The sequence below is a fragment of the Papio anubis genome, chromosome 13 (genome assembly GCF_008728515.1).
Source record: "Papio anubis isolate 15944 chromosome 13, Panubis1.0, whole genome shotgun sequence".
Taxonomy (NCBI): Eukaryota; Metazoa; Chordata; class Mammalia; order Primates; family Cercopithecidae; genus Papio; species Papio anubis.
In genome coordinates this window covers 42,679,435-42,688,205 of record NC_044988.1, presented here as the reverse complement: position 1 = coordinate 42,688,205, position 8,771 = coordinate 42,679,435, and the positions used below count along the sequence as shown (strand labels likewise).

At 39.0% G+C, this 8,771-nt stretch overlaps 1 long non-coding RNA gene across 1 annotated transcript in view; it reads right to left on the bottom strand.

Annotated features, from left to right (window-relative positions):
- Positions 1–4,985: 4,985 nt before the first annotated feature.
- The window catches only part of LOC110741423, a 65,184-nt gene continuing 61,398 nt past the window's right edge, over positions 4,986–8,771 (bottom strand). The window contains exon 3 of the long non-coding RNA XR_002517591.2: positions 4,986–7,724. This is a non-coding gene — a long non-coding RNA (uncharacterized LOC110741423). The remainder of the gene's footprint in view (positions 7,725–8,771) is intronic.

Genomic DNA, 8,771 nt, shown 5'->3' with positions numbered 1-8,771 from the left:
TTTTTTAACAGCACTCATCAACTTGTGTCATACTGTATAATTTATTTATACATTATGCTCATTATTATGGCCCTTTTCTTTGCTCCCATAACATAAGCTCCTTAAGAACAAGGATTTTTTTTTTTTTTTTTTTTCTCATATGGCTCAAGGATAAAGAACAATGCCCAGCACAGGGTAGGCATATATTAAACATTTATTGAGGTGAAAAGATTTCACTTAGTCATCCCTGTAGTGTATTCATGGGAATAGGGAGAGTGATCTTAAAATTAGAATGCTCCAAAAGTAATTAATGCATGATATCTAGATTTACTTGGTCATTTTGCAGTAGTCTTACTTCATCAGTACAGAGAATTCTGTTTTACATACCTTAATATACAGATTCATTTGCTTTTTTATGGGTTAAGCCTTGAAGAAGTAGCACATAGCCCTAAAATATAGTAGTTTCATGAGGGAAGGTAACCTGGAGTAAAAATTCCACCTCAACCATGAAATGATTGATATACAGGCAAATAATTAAGAGTCAATTGTTCAGCAAATATATGAACTTAAAACAACAATTGCACCATTAAGATATTAAAATCCAAATCAAAGCTGGGTGTGGTGGCTCACTTGTGTAATCCCAGCACTTTGGGAGGCCAAGGCTGGTGGATCATTTGAGGTTAGGAGTTTGAGACCAGCCTGGCTAACATGGTGAAACCCCATCTCTACTAAAAATATAAAAGTTAACTGGGCATGGTAGCAGGTGCCTATAATCCCAGCTACTCGGGAGGCTGAGGCAGGAGAATCGTTTGAACGTGGGAAGTGGAAGTTGCAGTGAGCCAAGATCGCACCACTGCACTCCAGCCTGCGTGACAGAGAGAAACTCCATCTCAAAAAATTATTAAAATAAAATAAAATCCAAATCAATATTTTCACTTATGAATTCCTACTTATTTTCCATAAGTCAAAAAAGACCATGTTTTAAAGGGCCTTTTCCCCTGCATTAAAAAAGTAGCATTTTAAATAATAAAGTGGTAGTTACATAGCTATTTGCTTTTTAATATTTTCTTAACACGAACCAATACGTTTTGTGTATTTTTTCTAAATGCACGTTGCATTTCACAATAGAAAAATGACAAATGTTCTAAAAGCCACATACAACAAGACTTTCATGAATATAGAGAGAGAGAAAACAAATTGAGGTAAACCCTAATAACATTGTGTTTTGAAACAACCTGATAAATTTACTTCAAAATTGCACATCCTCTGCCACTCCCACCTCTGTGAGCTCCTGGTGTGAATGGTTTGCTCTGCCTCAGAGAGGGTGACTGAGGAATGCCGGGAGGGCCTCAGGAGGCCCACCGCTGCTGCGTTGGGAGGGCAGGCAGGCAGCAAGGAGACAAAGGCCTCGCAGTGCTCTCACTCAGACAGCACAGGATCAGACTCCCTCTGAGTGATTAGCCTCTGGGGTACCCAACAATAACAGACTCACACAGGTTTTCAAAACAGAGGAACAGCTTTCACGAAGCCAATAACTTCAGGCCTGTGTGAGTCCTGGGAATAGGCTCTCCTCCCTCCGAGAGGCCTCCGAAAGCCTGCTTCCCCACAACCTAAAGCAAAGTTAAAACGCTCTTCCTCAAGGTCACCAAATAAAAACCAGATGAGTCCAGAGGGCAGATGGGACGCTCCTGGACACCTCTGAATGTGTTTTTGAAAGCGAGGTGGGAAGAGGAGAAACCGTGCAGAGAGAGGAGAGTTGGTGACACGCTGACTGAGCCGTGACAAAGCACTAACAGGAAGGGAGAGGCCCTGTTCCGCCTGAAGGCAAAATAAACTGACAACAGCCGGGAAGATGGGACAGAGAGAGAAGTCAAAAGAGGCATACCAGGAGCTGTCTCGGCAGGCCTAGGCTGAGAAAAGCCCAGCCTCCTCGCAAATCCGTGTGGGATAAAGACTGTACAGTTTAACAGGAGAAATGAATGAGAGCCATAAAAATGCTGCACATAATCCTATCTGGGTCACTTATTATAGTATATCATGTAAATATCACATGAGGATGCCGACCTTCAAAAAAAGAAAATTCCACAGAACATTTTCTTCTTCTGCAATAGGGAAGGTTTTCTGAAGCATACAGCTTTACTGAATTAATAACTTCCTTTCTGTCTCTGTCGACTCTGGGGGCCCCTGATCTCATCTTTCCTCTCTCTGTGTCCAAAATAAGTTAGAAAGAGGTCACATGGAATGGCCCTGAGAAGTAAACTTATAAAGAAAAGCTAGTTTTTACTGCCCTCCATAGCCTCCTTCCTTCCCCCATACCCTGTTCTTCCCCAATCCAAACACAAGAACACTCTCCTCTTTTTGGCTCCATTACTTGACTCCAAGGAAAAGTTACTTCTTTGGAAGCAAGAAAGGAAGGAGAGGCCAATCCAGGCATATTTTTTGAAACATTAAAACCTGGATTCCCAGTCTTTTAGTGATAGGTGCAAACCTGCTCTCCATTCAAAGCTGGAAAGCCATGTCTGCAAGGAAACCTGCTGAGTGCGTGGGTACATCAGTATCTTCTTCTTCTTCCTCCTCTTCTTTTTTTTTTCCAGAGGGAGTCTCACTCTGTCACCCAGGCTGGAGTGTGGGCAGTGGTGCAATCTCAGCTCACTGCAACCTCCGCCTCCCAGGTTCAAGGGATTCTCATGCCTCAGCCTCCCTAGTAGCTGAGATTACAGGCACACACTATCATGCCCGGCTAATTTTTGTATTTTTAATAGAGATGGTGTTTCGCCATACTGGCCAGGCTGGTCCCGAATTCCTGGCCTCAGGTGATTGACCCACCTTGGCCTCCTGAAATGCTGGAATTACAGGCGTGAGCCACTATGCCTGGCCTGCATCTTCTTTTCTAGAGGCCTCTACCCGCTTCTTCCTAATGGTAAGTACGTTAAGCAAACTTGGCAGCTTTTAGTCAAGAATTCTTTCCCATCAGAAATATTCACCAGAAACAGAGCGTCTGAGAGCAACTGCATCTATGATTTCAGTGGCAAAACTGCTTTGGACCCTATTTCAAGAGATGGTCTTTATCTATCCTCCTCAAATCATACTGCATGAACTTCATTTTAGATACACTTTTACTTTTGAAATAGCTCATATCCCGCAAGCTCTTTTCTCAATTCTTGACATTTAAATTATATCCCGTTTTAAAATTTTGAGCCCAAGATGTAATAGAATTGATCACTTCTGCTACCTAGTTAACATGTTTGGGTGGGGAGGGGAACTTAACCGCCCACAGTGCTCTCTCTGGGAAAGACGTCATCACACTCCGTGCTGAAGAGATAGGGCAAGTTCCTTCCACGTGATCCTTCTCCCTAGTACAATGGACTAGACTAGAGGTGAAAAACCTGCCCCAAGGCCAGTCAATTCAGCAGCTGGCTAGAACCCCTCAGGCCAACTCTCACTGTGTCTTGAATTTAAACTAAACGACACAGACAGAGAGAATCAGTCAAACATGTCACTATGTTTTAATATTTTCCCTCATTCCCCAAGAAGATTTTGTGGAGCTTTCATTTTCAGAATTTGCATAATGAAATAATGGCTATATTTTAACTTTTCCAAATATAAAGTTATATTAAAATATGAAAGATGGATGTTCATACTGCTCATCCCCCTCCTCTCCATAATTAAAGATTGAGATATGCACACTCCATCTGGAGTAGACACGCTAGCTCAGTTGAGAATCAGGGCTGCAGTTGGCAAATGAGAGTATTGGGCCTCTAAGATGAAACACACTGCGGGTCACCATGTGGGACCATGTGTAGGCAATAGAAGCCAGTCTGGTGAAAGAGTGGGCAGACAGTCACAGATAACTAGAGCTGAAATAAAGCATGCAAACCCTGAGACATATTGTGAAGATATTTTGTGACCCTTGGGAGACCCAGAACCAATTCTGTTTCTAACATCTATCTAGCTGTAGTTAACAGAACTAACTCTAGTTTAATTCATGTGTTTGGAAGCTTGCTATACCATAAGTTACCCTTTTCACTTGGTGAAAAGGCTTTCTCTTTTAACAGAGCTAAACATTTCTATTCCTTGAAGAAACATTTTGAAGCCAATTAGACTAAATTTAAAGTACCAATAACAGGTGATTTGGCCCTCAAATTATTACAGTCACAGAACTAAAATCCACTGTCCTTTCAGCAGAGCAATTTTTTACTTTTGTTGTTAAATATATATACATTCTATCTAATCATACTGTAGACTTAATGTATTAAAGTAATATGAAATGTTTAATGAACTATAGCTTTGTTGTATGGTGTTTATGTTTTCTTCTTTTTGACGTCCTCCAAACATGTAAGGCAGATAATGTAGTAATAGATGTTTATAAACTTAAATTGTGCAGTCATTATATGTATGATTATAGCATTCCTGAGCAGAGAAAAAAAGATTATGATGCATGTTTTTAACAAAAGATAAATAGAGGCAAATGATGATTTGATCAATTTGCCATGCTCACATTAAAACTGTGCAACAATAATGAAAACTACTCATTACAATTGTGAAACATACTCCAGAAAGAAAGCTAGAGAAATGTTTAGAGATCTCTCAGAAAATCAAATATATAGTGAAAAGGCCAACATTTAATGGCTATCCTTATGATAAATCTAATAATGTCTCCAACAGTCAACAAAACAATCTTTATTTTGGACCAGGGCAAACTTGGTCCAAAGACGTTGTCTTATCTACTTTGTAATGTGGTATCTGTAATAGCTGCTTGCAAACTATTCTCCTTACAGACAGGTAAACAGTATCAAGTGCCAGGAGGCCAAAGCAATGTCACTGCAGATATTTCACTGGGCTTCTAACCTGGAGAGAAAAGGCATCCTGCCAGTGGTCAAGACTTAGATCAAACAGGCCATAACTTACCCTGCCCCTTAACTTGTGACCTTTTCCCTTTTCTCTGGGCTATTTTCTAAAGATGATATGCTTTGTACATAATCCTGACTAGAAAAAGGCAGCATTTGTTTTTTTTTTTTTTTTTTTTTTGGAGGTGGGGGGTATATCTATCTTACCTTCATTCAAACAGTTCCCCTCACCCCTACTATACACACACACACTGGTTTTCGATTTCATGTTCTCTTCTAAATGTTTCAACATCCATATCATATTGTAATAATTTTACTTTATGATCTATTCATATCAAAGTGAATCAGCATTTTCTGAATAAATATCTATTTGTGGTAAATGACATATTTTGGATATTGGACTATCTGAGGGCTACTTTCTCAGAGAACTTGGGCTAAACCAAGATGCAGTGTCATGTGCCCACATTCAAATGTTGGCTCTCTCATTTATTTGATACGTGACCTTGGACAAGTTATAAACTATCACTGCCTCAGTTTCCATTATCTATAAAATGGGTATCATAATGATGCCTGCCTCATGGGATTATTGTGAAGATTAAATAATACCGTAGATAATGTAGAACAATGTTTGGCAAATAGTAGGAATTCATGGAACGTTCAGCTATTATTGTGCTACTAGAACTTGGTTGAAAGTCCTCTACAAACTGAAACAAGGAAAAAGAGATACAAATGTAACACTTTTAATTTGGTTTCCCTTCTCTTAACTCTCATTCTAATAATATTTGACTTTCGGATGAGCTAAGCAAATAACTCCTGACTACTGAGAAGCAAAATGATTAAGTTTCTCCTTATGTCAATGACATGTTTCTATTGCTATGCAGTAGAAGTAACCTTACTAGACACAACTAGGTCTGCTAGCTACTCATTAGTAGAAAAACTAGCTTAAGATCAACTATACTAAATCCAAAATTATCAGCTTTAATGATATTCTTTGACATGTAACTGGCTTTGATTCAAAACATTTTATATGGAGTCAAATCATTCAGTTACCCAAAAGCATGGTCTTTAATCAGCTAAGCATAGAGGCCTCACAAATACTTACATTAATAAAAATTTGACATGGGCATATGTATCATTAATTTATTTTTCTTTGGAAGTAGCTAGTTAACAATGCCTATTTTGAGTTTTTACTATCTACAATGTATTATAATAACTTAGTATGGCACATAACTATCCTTTCAGTTTCTATCCCTTCATGAAAATGTTGGATCTTCCTCTAAATCTTCCTTTGAAGTGGAGTGAGCATCCACTTTGGCTGTTTTCAGATTAGGCTCATTAGTTTACCTCCTCTATGCCCCGCCCCAGCTATTTGTAAAATCATAAGCATCTCCCCCGAATTGTCACCATAGAATATTCTCATCAGAAATTACAACGACCTTGCATTTTGTGCAAGTACATTGGAAAGAAATAATATTAATCTAAAAGTTGTAAGTATTATTCTTAGGTCTAGCTGGATTATCAGAATTATGTTCCAGAATTGCTTTTTCACTCTAATGCCAGCAGACTACACTAAGAAAGGGAGGTTTTGAATTATGGTCTTTGGAAGCAGTAACACTATTTTTGTATTGGTGAGAATCTTGTCTATTATATCCATTATATCCATGAAAAGGGCACAGAAAGACAAACAAACAAATACACTTCTAGTTGTGGTGTAATTATGTCCTCTGTATCTCCTGTGAGGTCATCAACTTTTTGTGGCCAAGTTAATCATTTAAGGTCAGTCAAAACTGAGGATTTTTGGCTCCAAGTAAGGGCTCTAAATAAAAATCCTTCCTTGTTAATGCCATTTTTTTCTGTCAATCCCAATCTAATTTATCTAAAACATTTCATAAAACCCAACTGCCTTACAAGTACCATCTAATGGGTTTCACTGTTTGGTTTCTTTGACTTATCACAAGTGCTGATAGCTTCTTGTGTACATTAACTAATAGGCCTCTTTCAAAGTATGCTGACATTCAGCTTAGTGTTAAATGGTTTTTAATGAACTCTGTACCATCCCCCTCTATCCTGAATTTCTGCAAATGAAACCCATTTTTTAAAAAATAATCTGGAGAACTAATGGTACTTTGCATTCCAATGAATATGAACCAAGTCTGGACCCTAACTGGATAACTTCAAACCAAATTACTATCATGAAGACAAAACATTCTCATGGTTGTTATTTATTAATTTATTTTTTACTTACTAGCCAGATATTTGGCAACCCATAGATATAGATAGCCCTCATGTCAAAGTATTTATTCCAAATGATGTGAAAAGTTTAAGAGCTATTGGAGAAATTAGAAATCTCATTTACTTGGAGTGCCGTGTAAATTTTACTAAGGATTTAGGGAATCACAGTTGCATTTTATCAGCTTAAAGTTTCTCAATGAATGCTTCAGTTCTCTCATTCACATTTTTGCTGCACCTCAGAGAAAATGTCTCTGAAGCTAAACCAAGTGAAGTCAGAGGATAGCAATTATTTGGTCAAGATGGTGCGTATGAAGTTTATACTATACCTTAGGCAATCGTAACAGGTGAGTGATTCCTGTTTCGTTATGTCTTAGGTGTTGTGCATATGCATGCTTTTCTTGCTTTTTTCCTTGAAAATTTGGATGGGTGAATGCTGAGTTTCTTTTCTAGCTCTTCATAGTCAACCCAAAGCACCTGATACCTGGCACTCTTCTGCTCCTCTTGGTCACTGGCTTTCTCAGGCAGCACAGAGCTGCAGCACCCAGGCAGGTGGGAACAAGACCATCAGGAACAAAGATTTTTATCTCCTCTCTCAGTTCCATGGTAACTCCTTCCTTTTTGCTGCTTTTCCTTGATTTCAAAAACATTTTCCAGTTCACGGCATGCCTGCTTCCAGGAGGGGGAAAAAGTGGATAAAAATAATGCACTATATACAGTATCTTTAGAGAAAATCACATAAATATTTTATACACTGTACAGTAAATAATGTATATGTTTAGAAAGGCAATGTTAATATTTTATGGACTGCAGAGTAACTGTTCAGGTCGAAATGAAATCACTGTGTTTGAAGAAATATAGTGTGCTCTAAGTTGTACCAAACAATTTTACTATAGCTTAGTACAATACAGTTCATAAATCACCGCATTCTCTGCATTACCTGGGAGTTCAAGAATCCCAGCTCCCAGTGGGCTCCTCCCTTCATTCCCTACTGCTTTCAAAGACCCCCACTCTCACCTCCCTACTCGAGACCCTCCTTTGAACTATGGCAGTGATCAATACATGTTCTTGAGAAATTGAACCAGGTTGTGAATGAATTCACCCAGATCACCTACTTTTCATGGGGAGGGTGGTAAGAAAACTGATCAGGAATGGACAAAGAAAACACCTAATGAATTCCATATGTAACCTGAGTTTCTGCATATTTTTTCAGGTGCTAAGGACACATCATTTTGGTTTCCTGAAATCCACTCTTTGTGAGTCTTTTTTTTTTTTTTTTTTTTTTTTTTTGAGACAGTCTCTCTCTCACCCAGGATGGAGTGCAGTGGTGCGATCTCACCTCACTGCAACATCTGCCTCCCCGGTTCAAGCAATTCTCCTGCCTCAGCCTCCCGAGTAGCTGGGACTATAGGTGCACGCCACCACACCAGGCTTATTTTTTGTGTTTTAGTAGAGACGGTGTTTCACCATGTTGCCCAGGCTGGTCTTGAACTCCTGAGCTCAGGCAATCCACCTGCCTTGGCCTCCCAAAGTGCTGGGATTACAGGCATGAGCCACTATGCCTGACCTCCTTGTGAGTCTTGATTGGCTAGTTCAGGGTTCAGATATGCATTGGTGCCACTGAAATGCTTAAATATTGTAATATTCACCCGTTTTTGTGTGAAAAAGACACAGGTGTGTTATGAAAAGCAGATAATACAAATATCAAAATAGTCA